The 14,040-nt window shown below is 36.4% G+C and overlaps 1 protein-coding gene across 6 annotated transcripts in view; it reads right to left on the reverse strand.

Moving 5' to 3' along the window:
- The window catches only part of PIBF1 (progesterone immunomodulatory binding factor 1), a 207,935-nt gene that overhangs the window by 172,039 nt on the left and 21,856 nt on the right, over positions 1-14,040 (reverse strand). The window lies entirely within an intron of this gene.

Below are 14,040 nucleotides of genomic sequence, written 5' to 3' on the forward strand. Positions count from 1 at the left end.
TGTCAATACTCCTTTAGAGTATTGATCTTAGTGTATCATCAAATTCGTTTTTTTACACCAGAGTGTAAACATCTCAAGGGCAGGGACTTTGTCTTGCTCACCATTGGATCTCCATCACTTTACACAGGACTTGGTATATAGTAAGAATGAAATACTTTTCAATAAATCAATGAAGCAATGCATGACTATGGGAATGGGGAGGAGAAGCAGGACACAGAGACGGAGTTCCTACTTCTTCTCCCACTTTGAACTCATCAGATCTTGCAAGCAATCATCAACTCCACCCCCAGAACCTGTCACGGGAAATACATCCTGTCCCAAGTCATTCTTTTTTAAGGAGCTGACGAGCTCAGTGTGGTCACATTCAGTCCACAAATACTGACCGAACTATTTCTAAGTGACAGGTCCTGGGCTAGACACTGTAGATACAAAGATGAGTAAGACTGTTTTTCGTCCCCTTTAAACTATTAGACATGACTTTGAAATGTTAGCTCCCAAATTTCTATCAAAGGGCTGTTTGAAAAATGTAATAATGGAAAAACTATACTGGCTGTGCTTTGCTTTGGTATATACTATGTTCTTCTGCACTGATGTTCTCCATGAGAATGAAATGTTACTGTATGGTATTTATTAGAGGATCATAGCTGAGGGTACTCTATCACCTCCCCAAAGAATCATCACACACGTCATTTCAGACCTAAGTCCCAGAAGATGCTTTAGTTCCCCTGAAGAATGCTTTTACCCTTCTAAACACTACTAATCATGTAACTGTTTTGGGAGAGTGTATAGTGTTATAGTTAGGATGGAAAGCGCCAGAATTCAACTGTCCAGAACTGAATTACCTGCAGTAATACTTCGAGCACATTTACGTCTCAGCACTTCATTGTCCTAATCTACCTCATCTACCCTGTAGAGTTGTTGTGAAGATTATATCAAGTAATACATGAAAAGTGCTTATAAAAATGCTTAGCACATAGTAAATGATCATGAACTATAAATTAATATCATCACAATGCTTTTCCTTTGCTTTGGCTACTAGGGAGATAATAGCCAAATCGATAGCTCAACCGTAATAATTGCACAAAGACTGAGACAGACTCCTGAGGAATATAAACATTTAAAGGGTGAGGAAAGGACAAAGAGCCCTAGGAACCTGAGGGAGTAGTCACAGAAACAGAGGGTGAACCAGGGGTGTGTGGCGGGGACAACCGTAGAAGAGCTACTTTGAGGAGACAAGACTGTCAGGGGTACTAATTACTACGGAGAAAAAAACCCACAAACAAATCCATTAACTCTTCAGGGATGGGGACAGAAAGTAGACTGCCAGGGGCTAAAGCAAATATATCTGAATACACAATATGTCCTTTTCCGTGTTATTATACATGCATTCTCTTGCTTAATACTTAACTTTATGACTGAGCAAAGTATTATCCTCATTTTTACAGTTGAGGAAACTAGGCTTGGAGAGGATAAAAGTCTCAGAGCTCACGAACAGTATGGTAAGGACTCCAATCTAAATTTGGCAAACATCCGAACTATAGGCAATTCTCTCTTTAGTTTAAAAGTGGAGAAAGTGAAGTAGCTAGAGAAGAAAATAGAGATAAATGAAGGTTTCAAAAGATGGGACAAGCTTGGACATGTTTAAATATCGAGGGGAAAGAATAGCAAAAGAGGTACTGATGCTGGAGAAAATGGGCATGGCCGGGGGGCAGGGCAGTAAAGCCCCTAAGAAGGCTCAGGGTGTGGGCTCCATCTTCACTGTGAAGACTTGTCTTAGACCAGCAGCCATGCTCATCATGGCAGGCTTTTCTCCAGCTGATACAGAGGGTTAAAAACTTGAATTTGGATGTCCTCAGGTAGCTCTCATCAATGCCCTACAAGTCACAGAATACTCCTTACCCTACTGCTTCACCTATTTTCTACTATCCACTTGGTTTCTAAAGGCATATGATTTTCCGCTCCTTGAAAGCCTCTTCCCACTATAAACAGTAAGAACAAACAAACAAAACAGAACGAGTGCAGATGTAAATATGCTTATGGCAAGAAATTGTGGGAGTCCTCATCTGAGGATTTCCATTTTCTCTGTGCAATGAAATACCAAGTCATTTGCTGAGAGGGAGAAGGAAAGTGGAAAGCTGGAGATGTGAGGAGAGTGGTGAATGCCTAAAATAACTGCTGTGAAAAATGAGAGAACTAGAAAAAATAGAATTACAGCACAATTGTGTGGGCCCATTCGAAGTCGGTAACAATAAACTTATAGCCTTGTTACTGCCTCTGTGATTTTCTCCAGTAGCGCTCACGTAGAAAAATAAAGAGTTGAGATTCTGTCAGGCAGGTTCCATAAAAAGACAGGGAGGAATTCGACAACACTGACAAGAGAAAGGTTTAAGACTGATAACATGATGAAGAGGGAAGAAAAGACATTTAGGAAGATATGGATAAAAAAAAATTATATGGATTGGAAATTCTGCTAAAGATAGGTTGAAAGCAGTTGATTGAAAAACGTGGAAATATAGAAAGTAGTATGTCCAGTGGTCAGCCTGAATTGATAACTTCAGAAGTAAATCCGTTCTGGGAGACAAGGAACAGAACGCGGGCCATGAACCTGAGTGCTAAAGAAGAGAAGAGGTAATCATTCAGAATGAGAAGATCAATCAAATGCAAGGCCAAGGTTGTGGATGAATCACAAGAAGTAACCCAGGCAGCAGCTAAGGTAGAAAGGAAGACTAAATCTAGACCAAGGGTTCCACTGAGTAAAAAAACAATGTCCCAGTGGTCTGCAAATGAAGAAGGTTATAGAGTAGGGCATCTAGATGAAATGAATGCCCCCCAAAGATAGGGGTTTATGTGAGTGTGGAAGTGCCAAAATCTAAGATCTAGAGAGGACATCAATACCTGGCCCTGAAATATACAGGGTATAAACTTCTGGAGCAGAGAGCAATTCCATAGGAGATATGCGTATGTGTGTATTTATTATATTGTACATGCATGTGTCTGTAACATAGTATATATGTGTGGGTGTGAATATATATATATATATATATATATATATATATATATATATATTCTTTAAATATAAACACTATATGACCAAGTATAAGCAGAAGTTCAATACAGGAATGTACATATCCTACCAAATCTTTTAAGACTTTTCAACTGAAAAACTTCCCCTTAAATAAAATGATTACCTTTATATTTTGAAAAAAATAATCTGCTTCACTCACTATTAGCAAATAAAATAGATTAAGGCATAGCTTTGGAAAAAAATAAAAAATAAAAAATGAATCAAACCCATGACTGTGTAGAACTTTAAGGCTAAGGCTAAAGATGGTAAAGAAGACTACTTCGTATTATTCCTATGCATTCTTCCTCACCCGAACTCAGCAATACCTTCTGTGGGAAGACTCCAAGCCCCAAATCTGAGTTAGATGTCTGTCTTACATTTTTCCACAGCACCTGGTTCTTACCTCATCAGAAAACACATCACATGTGCTGTGAGCAACCATTACTTGCCTCTCATATCAAAGGAAAAACTAAAGGAAATTTTCTATAATTCTAGTACCTAGTACTCTGCCTATAACATAGAAAGTTTATAATTAATGTTTATGGAAAAGAAGGAGCAAAAGAGGACATTAAATAGACTGAAACCAAAGAAGGAAAAAGCTTAATCTTTTCAAACATAAAGAAAGAGAACACAAAATTTCCAATCACCAGCCATTTCTAACGGAAAATTTCTACATAAGAAGTAAATACGTTTGGTTAACAGCAAGTCTCAATGTCCTTTTTGAATAAAGAAAAAAAACTGCATAGGGATAATGACAATTAAGTCACTGAGATTTCAACTGTTTGCCGGTTTTCTACACATCTAGAATGGAACTGATTTTGATTGCCAGAGTTAATGTCATCTTTTCCATCTCCTAAATTATTCATAAGAGGAAATAATAGAAGGCTATCTCTAGCCTGAAAAAAGTAAATCTGTTATTGTAGTTGCATGTTTTCTTGTCTTGTCTGTAATCCTCGGTTTTCCTGATACGCACCCTGAAGCTCCTTGAAGACCTGCCTTATCTCTGGTTACAGCCAGTAACCCTCACATAATAGTTCACGCTGGAAATGCTTGTGGTGTCAACTAATGTTGAAATATAAAGGGACTATGCAGCATTAGCATTTAAAATAACTAGCTCAAGATGTAGCAAAAGTGACTTTAAAAATTAAGGATTAGTAAATCATCAGTTTTCCAACTGAAATTAAAGAATATTATCATAAATCTGCAAATAAAACACCTCAGTTGAAACAATGATATCGATGCAACATATACGCAGAATTTTCTCAAAGATTTTGAGAAAAGTAGCTTGAAAGGGGCTTCTATTTCTCAGTCTGGGTGGTGGTTAAATGGGTGTGTTCACTTTGTGAAAAGTCAATTAAAATTTCTTTACAACACAAACGTTTTTAAAAAGTGAGACAAGAGGCTTCAACCAGGAAAACGCTAACTGGGGAGAAGTTCTGCAGGGATGCTGGTCTTAGGAATGGAAATGGGGACATGCAAGGGTCACACTGAAGGGGAAAAGGGCTGAGCAGGATGGAAGGGGGTAATAAAGAGACACTCAGTTTTTTACTCTCTATATTTCTCTGCTGTTTGATATAAAAACTGAAAAATTTATATTATACAGTGTTTTGGCAAAGTTATCAACTATTAGACCTTTTTTATTTAAAATGAGATGTCTTCTCTCCCCCATCCCCCCGCAAGGCTATTATTTCCAAACAACACCAGCTGAGCGTTTCACAGTTATAGAATTTCAGAGATGAAAGACAGACAGGAGAAAATCTATTACTAACTTCTTATTTTCATGACAAAACATTAAGGCCTAGGGGGGTTAAGTGATTTGTCCTGGATTCCAGAGCTAGCAGAGATAGAGCTAGAATTTAGGTTCTTGAATTCACAAATAGTTCATTCCTTTCTTAACTTCAAGTTTCTGTTTTTTAAAGATTCTATTCCATGGAACCTATAAAAACACTGATTGGAAGTTAATATTATTTACTGCTCAAATCCAGGGTGTTAAAAAAAACTTATTGCAAATTTTACAGGTTCAAATATGGCACATGCATAATTCATATTTAAATTTGGACTCCCCTCCTTTAAAACAATTACTACAATTATTCCTTAAATACATATTTAAAAAATAATTTGACAAAATAACATCGAATCTAAATGTTTTCTACAAAAAGTAAAACTGTATTCAAAGATTCAATAGGCACATTTTAAGCAGTTAGCCGCTGTATAAACCCAAAAGCAATTACTTTAGATACAATTCCTAAGCATCATTTAAATCTTCTGTCTCTCACACCATGTAAACTGAGAAGTGGTAACCTATGTTTCAAAATAAATCTTTAATAAATGAAGTGATCTCCTGCCTGGGGAGAGACAGAGCAGCTAAGAAAATTAGAAATGGGAAATAGTGTCATTTATCTTATGGTCAATGGTTCAGATCAGAAGCAGTTTATGTTGGATAGCAGTTTAGTGAATGAGAAGAAATGTCTTGATTAGCTATTCTGAGAAAATGAGAATTCACTCCTCAGAACTCTTACAAGTTTCACATTGCCTATAATCTACTCCAAGCAACTAAATACTGAAAAGAACAAGAAACCCAATTAATCTTTGATTGTTAAAGACTGTTCCTATAAAAAACAACAGTCTGTTTGCTCCCAGAGACTACTTTTTGTCGTTAAGATCCTCAAGAAATATATTATTTAAGAAAAAATTCTGGACTTCTTCTAAGGTCTTAAGGAAAAAAAGACAAAACTGAAGCACTGAAAGTCTACTCTGGGTTAAAAAGAAAACATGAACATTTAAATATTTTATATTACATGATAATCTTCCATATCTTTTCAATAAATGTGAACTCAAACATAAAAGCTTAAGCTTTCCTAAAAGGAAAAATATTTTTAAATAATGAAGAAAGAGATGAGAGATGAAGAAAGGTAACTTTCATCAAGTGTCGTGGACATCAGATTAAGACAGAGACATGGGATCAAATCTGTCTCTGCTGCTAACTGCTCCAGCAAGCCAAGGTCTCCGGACCTTCGCTTTTTTGGCCACGCTGGGTGGCTCGTGGGATCTTAGTTCCCCAACCATGGATTGAACCCGGGCCCAAGACAGTGAAAGCTCCAAGCCCTAACCACTGGACCGCCAGGGAATTCCCAAGGTCTCTGGATCTTAACTGCTGCCTCTGCAAAGTGAAGACACTGATTCACCAACTCATTTATTTTATGTGCCTACTATTGTACTAAATATTGTATGACTATTATTCCTAACTAGCTCATGGATCTAGCAGAACCCTCCATTGCTAAACCATATGTTGATGTGTTGAGAGGCAACTTTTATAGCCAACATTTTATTCGGCAAACTACGAAAACAAATTTGAAGTACTGGCCTTTCAACAGGTATTGACCCAAATATGACTGAAGCAAAAATATTTAAATCTTAACATTTTAAAGTAGACCAAGTGGCTGAATTATCTTTAAAATCTCCCTTACAATTCAAAGAAGTTAATTAAGTATATCAATGCAAAAAGGTATGGTTTCCCATGCCTTTTAAGTGATTTAGATAAGCATTAAAAGTATTAATAAGTGTGGGTAGAAAGAATAAAAAATTAAGTTGATTCACCAGTTTACGGTCAGGTTCAAATACTTTTTTTTAGCTCTTGAAGCAAATGAGGATGTATGGTGCAACAACAGGTAACTCATTCATGGCAAAAGAAAGTCATTTTTGTTTTACAAGTAAATTACTGTAATTATTTAAAATACTTCAACAGTTTAAACATACACAAACACAATTTTATAAATTTTGATGTTTTATAAATGAAAAGGTATATATTATGGAATTATCATTACATACTGGTGAGTTTAAGAGCAAGAATTTCTTATTTTTTTATCTCTTTCTTCCCTCTCTTCCTCTTTGACTCCCATCCACATCCCCAGGTAACTCACGTTAAGCAACATGTATCTTTCCCTATTCTTCTCCATGTTCATATACTCATGAACACACACAACACAAATGGGAGGATAGATACCTGGTGTAAATCCTAAATCAACTGATATTCTCTAATTCATTCTTGTCAATGATTGCACAATATTCCAGGGTGTACACCGTACGTGGTTTATGCAAACGTTTCCTTGTTGTGTTGACAGGCATTTATGGTTACATACTAGTATTTTACTCTATGGGACAGAGTCCCAGCACTGGGGTTGCTGTGTTGAAGAACACTTATTTTCCATTTTAACTGATGTTGTCAGATGTCTTTCCAAAAGACTATGGCAGTTCACTTTTCCACCAGTAACATTTGTATCTTTTTCCTCATATCTACACAGATATCAGACCTTTTCCATTTTTGCCAACCTGAGTTCTCACTGTTACTTTAATTGTATTTCCCAAAATGCGACCTAGTTTGAGCAACTGGACATTTGGATTTGCACTTTTTGTGAAATGCCTATTTACAGTCTTTGCCCATTTTTCCATTGGGTTGTCTATTTCTTGTTAATTTCTAAGAGCTAGAAATAGTGCTGATACCGACTTTTGATCATCTGCATTCCAATTTTTGTCCCAAATGTGTACTTTAACTATTAAACTTTGCCTGTGGTTTCCTTTTTGTCTTTTTCTTTTAAAGCTTTTTGTTTCTCTGTCTTGGCTAAGATTACCCCAACCTCTAGAACAGCACTGTCCAACAGAACTTCCTGCAATGGTGAAAATGTTCTATATCTGTACCATCCAATGTAGTAGTCACTAACTACCTGTATGGCTAGTAAGACTGAGGAACTGAATTTTAATTAATTTAAATGTAAACATGTGGCCACTATACTGGACAACTCAGTCCAGAACTTAGCTACTCACAGTGTAGTCCATGAACTGGCTCAGGCCAGGAGCACTAATACAGTCCGGGAGGTGTGCCAACAGTGAACAGTCTCAGGCCCCATCCCAGAACTACTGTGTCAGTTTTCATCTTAACAAGATCCCCAGGTGACTCGTATTTACATTAAAGTTTGAGAAGCACTGCTAATAATCATCTAAATTAGGGAGTCTCAAAACTTTTTTGGGCCATGGACCCCACTGGCAATCTGGTGATACTTGTGAACCCCTTCTAAGACTAAAGTCTCTAAAATCAAAAATTAAAATACACAGAATTACAAAGGAAACAAATTACAGCTGACTCTTGAACAACAGGTGTGAACTGTGCAGGTCCACTTAATGCAGATGTTTTTCAATAATAAATATTACAGTACTAAACAATCCGTGGTCGGTTGAATCCACAGATGCACAGCTGCTGATAGGGAGGGCTGACTAGAAGTTATATGCAGATTTTCAACTGCGCAGAGGGTCAGCACCCCATGTTGTTCAGGGGTTAATTGTATACTGCAATAAAACTACTGAAATATTTTTTAAAGTTATACATGTCCTTTTTTATTAATGCATTAAAGATAAGATCCAGTGAGGGGTCTACGACTACACTGAAGTTGAAGTAGTGATGAGCATAATCTCTAAAGATATCTGCAATAACTACACTGTGATATGGAAATACCTGAATTCTAATGCTGACAGAGTCATAGGCAGTGACAGTCCTACCGTGGTTTTTGTATTTACCTGTAATTGAAGGAAATGCTAAATTTCAGTAAGAAGTGAAAATAATGTTTTTCCCATTCCACCTGGAGGCTCGTGGACCCTGAGTTAAGAATCTGCATGATTACTGAAGTAATGGCCTAGATTTCCTTCTAAAAATTTTAATCCAACTGGAATTAATATGTGTATATGGTATGGAATGTGAGGACCAACTTTTTTTTTTAACGGATGAATAATATCCAGTTGTGCTAGGACCCTTATACTAAAAAAACACTCTTGGGACTTCCCTGGTGGCGCAGTGGTTAAGAGTCCACCTGCCAATGCAGGGGACTCGGGTTCGAGCCCTCGTCCGGGAAGATCCCACATGCCACGGAGCAACTAAGCCCGTGTGCCACAACTACTGAGCCTGCGCTCTAGAGCCCGTGAGCCCCAACTACTGAGACCCGCGTGCCTGGAACCCGTGCTCCACAACAAGAGAAGCCACCGCAATGAGAAGCCCACGCACCAAAACGAAGAGTAGCCCCCGCTCACTGCAACTAGAGAAAGCCCGTGCGCAGCCAAAAATATAAATAAATAAATAAATTTAAAACAAAACAAAACAAAAAAACCCCACTCTTTTTCAACTGAATTGAACGACCACTATTGTGGTATATAATTAGACCTGTTTCTATACTTTGTTCTACTGATGTTTGTTTCTCTGCCAATATCACATTTAGTTGACCTCAGTAATTTTGAAGTATATACTGGGATCTTGGTAGGCCCAGCATCTCAGCTTTCCCCACCTTTCACATTTCTTCCCCCCACATTTTTCTTGGCAATTTCAGAACATTTATTTTATTCACATAAACTAAAATCATTTATCCAATCCCAACCCTTGTATGGCATTTCTCTCCTCCACCAAAACATCAAACACAGAAAATAACAAAATTATTGGGATATAATTTAACTTATAAATAATATAAATAAGCACATTTATTATATATTTTATTTATAATATAAATATATAAATAACTGCATTTAATTAATATATTAACAGTGGAAAAATTGCTATTTTTTGACTCTGTCTCCTTTCTGAGATATAGTGCTTCCAGGTACAACAATAAGATTTAATAGTTTTCTTCATATAAGTCCATTACTTTCCCCATGAATTAAGTATTTTCCCCCAAGTCCCATCTCTAGCAGTTATTGCTCTAAACCTAGAGAAATGCTATTGGTCAATTACACATTTTTCCTGCATTCAGTCACAATATCAGATTTCTACATTAATTTTAGCTGGTTTTTAAACTAACAGAAAAAAAATTTTTAAATCTCCTTTCAAATTTTTACACGGATAGTTTTTTTCTTCTTAGTGCATCTGCTAGGGCCCTCCAAGACCATGTTAGATAATAATGAGCAACCCAGTCTGTGTCTGGTTCCTGATTTTTACAGAAAAAGGTTTTACTGTTTTGCCACTTAGGATAAAGTTTTTTGCGGGCTTTTTTTAAATAAATATTTTTACGTCTCTTTATTTGGAATGGTCACTGAATTTTATCATCTTTTATCATTTAATGATACGATCACATGGTTATTCACTTTAAACTTGCTGATGTAATGGATAATCCTTTCCGTCCTAGAATATACTTTACTTAGTCATAAAGTATTATTCTTTTGATACAATGCTAGAATTCATTTTTGAACATTTAGAGTTTTTGCATCTTTAGCAATAAGTAAAATTAGCCAATAGATTTGATTCGTTTTGCTTTTGTACTATCCTTCTCAGAGCTTTCCATCTTTTTCAATACTAGTTTGGTATAGTTTATTTAACTGGAATCAGCTGTGCTTATAGAAATCAACTGTGAACCTATCAGGGTAATCCATCTGTGAACGTGGTAACTTCATCAATAGTACATCTTTACTCACTCTGTAATACCTCTATGGTAATCGTTCTATTCAAGTTCTCCACTTCTGCTAATTTTAGTAATCTACATTTTGTTGGGACATTTCTTTCAGTTTTCAAGCTTTTCACAGAGCCACATGCAATATTAATTAACGTCCAATAATTCCAAACTCCTTATTTTGACTGTACTGTTTTCTTTCCTAAGATGACTATTACATGTCTTTATTTTTCATCTTTCTCTTTAATAATAAAGGCATTTTAAGGCTATAGATCTTCCTCTGGCACAGCTTTAAATGTGTCTAAAAGATTTTGATATAGAATGTTCTCATTTTAATTGCTTTCTTGTTTTCACTTCCTCTATGATCTAAAAGATATGCTTCTCTTGTTTGTTTTTTGTTTCTTCTTTGATCTAAAAAATGTTTCTTAATTTCTAAATTTTTTCCACTCACCTTTTAATTATCGCTACTAAATTAGGATAAAAATAGGGACTACAAAATCTTTACTTAAAAATTTATTATTTTACTATGTGGTCAAGTGTATACATGATAGTTCTGTCAACTTTTCATTGACATTTTATTTATTCATTTATTTATTTTTTGGCCACCCTGTGTGGCTTGTGGGATCTTAGTTCCCCAACCAGGGATTGAACCGGGGCCCATGGCAGTGAAAGCGCGGAGTCCTAACCATGGGACCGCCAGGGAATTCCCTTCATTGACATTTAAAAAAAAAGTTATTCCCTGGTCAAGGAATGTTAAGCTCTATACATAGCAACTAAATCAAAATTATTGATTGAATCAATTCTTCTAGCCCTGACTTATTTTTATGTCTATTAAATTTATCCAATTCTGTAGAAAGTACATTATAAACTTCCCCCCATTATTACACTTTAATTAAGTTCTCCTTGTTTTTCTAAAACCCTTTTCTTTATAATTACTATGTTACTTGATACGTAGAAGTTTATGTCTCTAAAATCACCTTTTATTATTGTTTTCTGTTACCCTGTTTTGTGGTTTTAATCTTAAATTCCACCTTATATTTTATTACTATTACATTCTTGTTCTTTTTTCATAACTGTTAGTCCATCCCTTTAATTTTCAATCTTTATCAATATGCATTAAGCACATTCCTTATAGATAAATAGAAATGAGTGTGGTTTTACAGTCAATATGGCAGTCTCTTTCAATGGAATACTTTATTCTTCAGCTTTCTGGAGGCAAAGGAGACTTTATCCACCTTATCTGGAGTGGGAGGGGCAGGGAGTCCTATAGATTTTTACAAGCTAAGCTCTGTCAACAATCTGTTCCGATCTTGCTTAGGGCTTTCTCATACTGTGTCCAGGCTTTTACTCAGGCCAGGGGAGAAAAACCCCAAACGTGGTAGCCTATTTCTAAGATGGCCTCTATCAATTTCTTCCCTTGTATATGGCAAGATATTCCCTGACTGAAGACTATTCCTTTTAATGCTCTGCTTGACTAAAAGAATATGATGATGTTGGTGGGACTTTAAAGTTAGGTCCTAAGAAGACTTTCAGCTTTGGCCTGGGTTTCTTTATGCTTGAACACTCACTCTGGAGACCAACTGCCAGGTCCTGAGGCTGCCATGTTGAAGGATGCCTAAACTAGTCACATGGAGAAGCTAGCTGGAGAGTGATCTGGCCCCAAACATGTGAATGAAGACTTCCGATGACTCCAGCCTCAGACAGGTAAGAAATATCCAGCTGAGCCTATCAATATTCAGAGCTGAGGGCTTCCCTGGTGGCGCAGTGGTTGAGAATCTGCCTGCCAATGCAGGGGACACAGGTTCGAGCCCTGGTCTGGGAAGATCCCACATGCCACGGAGCAGCTAGGCCCGTGAGCCACAATTACTGAGCCTGCGCGTCTGGAGCCTGTGCTTCGCAACAAGAGAGGCCGCGATAGTGAGAGGCCCGCGCACCGCGATGAAGAGTGGCCCCCCACTTGCCGCAACTAGAGAAAGCCCTCGCACAGAAACGAAGACCCAACACAGCCATAAATAAATAAATAATTAATTAATTAATTAAAAAAAAAATATTCAGAGCTGTGACAGATAAAAATTAAGTCACGAAGTTTTTAGTGTGGTTTGTTATGCAGCAATACATAACTAGAACACTAGCTTTCCCAAAGCCCCAGGCTTCAGTCAGGTCTAGCCGCCTGCTAGCTCTAATGAGAGCTTGGCTAAGAAGAAGCAGATCATTGGAATTGAAAAAAAAGGAAAAATGAAATGCACTTAGGGTGTCATCTCTTTCAAATATGCCTCAATAGCAAGGCTTATTCTTTCTGTAGTTTACGTTGACTATGTCATGTAACTTCAAAATGTTAGAATAAGTAGGAGTTCATTTAGGTTTGAGTTTGGCATGGCTACACCCAGTAGTGGGTATGATGACTCAATTTTGACACTATTTTTCTCTATTTGAACTGTGAAACCTTTATTCATACAGTGACCCATGGTAACATCTGGCCATTATTTGGCTGAAATGCATATTTTACATATCAAGTTGATGGCTGTTTTTAAAATTATTTTTTGTGGTGCTAATGCCATGACAAAACTAAATGCAAACATGGGCATGAACGTCATGGGGATAATACTCTAGTATAAATTATTTATTCAGATGATCCAGCATATACAGCTATTAATTACTTTTTTATATCGATAAAGAAATTAAATCATAAAGTTAAAATGATCAAAAAAACCCCCCTCTTAAGACACTCCGAATTATGCCTGTAGAATCTGGATTGAGATGTGTATAGCAAGAGAACAAAGTGTTCATAGTGTACCCAGATTGAAGCTACAGTACTTGGTAAGGTCCCTCATGAGTTGTTTTCCCTTCCCAAAATATGATGACATACCATCCTGGCCACTAGGTTCAAAATTTCATCTCAAGACCTAATAAACCCCTCAAAATCTGTCCCTGAAATAAATTAACAATGCTACTGGATTTCTTTAAGATTATAAACACAGTGGCAGATGGGGAAAAGAAAAGGCCATATTACTCTTTAAAAATTTGTTTCCTCTTACAGCCATGTATAAAACAATCAGCTAAAGGAGGCTTCTCCCTGATAACATCCTATTTTAAATTGCCTTCATTATAGCTTTCCCATGAACTCTTCCCTCCTCATGAACTTTTATCTTTAAGTCATTTACATAATTTGTAAAAATACAACAAGTTTATAAAGAAGCAACAGGTTTTAGATGTATACGTTAAGAAATGGGTTTTAGAAACTCCAAGTAGTAATACTACAGCTAGTGTTATTCTAATTATATTCGTGGATGTTATAAATACATTAAAAAATATTAATTATTTTTTATTGCCAAGTAATGGCAATAATAATACATAAAATTAAAAATATGAAATTTAATTAAGAATATAAAGTGTTTTTGTACCTCAATAAGTAAACAACAACAACAACAAAAGAGATTCGTGTTCATGGTCCATGAACCTGCCACATTAGAATCCTAGGTTGTTTATTAAAATTGAGATTCTTAGTTCCATCTTAAACCAAAACCAGAACCTATGAAAGTATCCAGGAATCTAAGCTTT

This window comes from Eubalaena glacialis, chromosome 16, assembly GCF_028564815.1.
Source record: "Eubalaena glacialis isolate mEubGla1 chromosome 16, mEubGla1.1.hap2.+ XY, whole genome shotgun sequence".
Lineage (NCBI taxonomy): Eukaryota > Metazoa > Chordata > Mammalia > Artiodactyla > Balaenidae > Eubalaena > Eubalaena glacialis.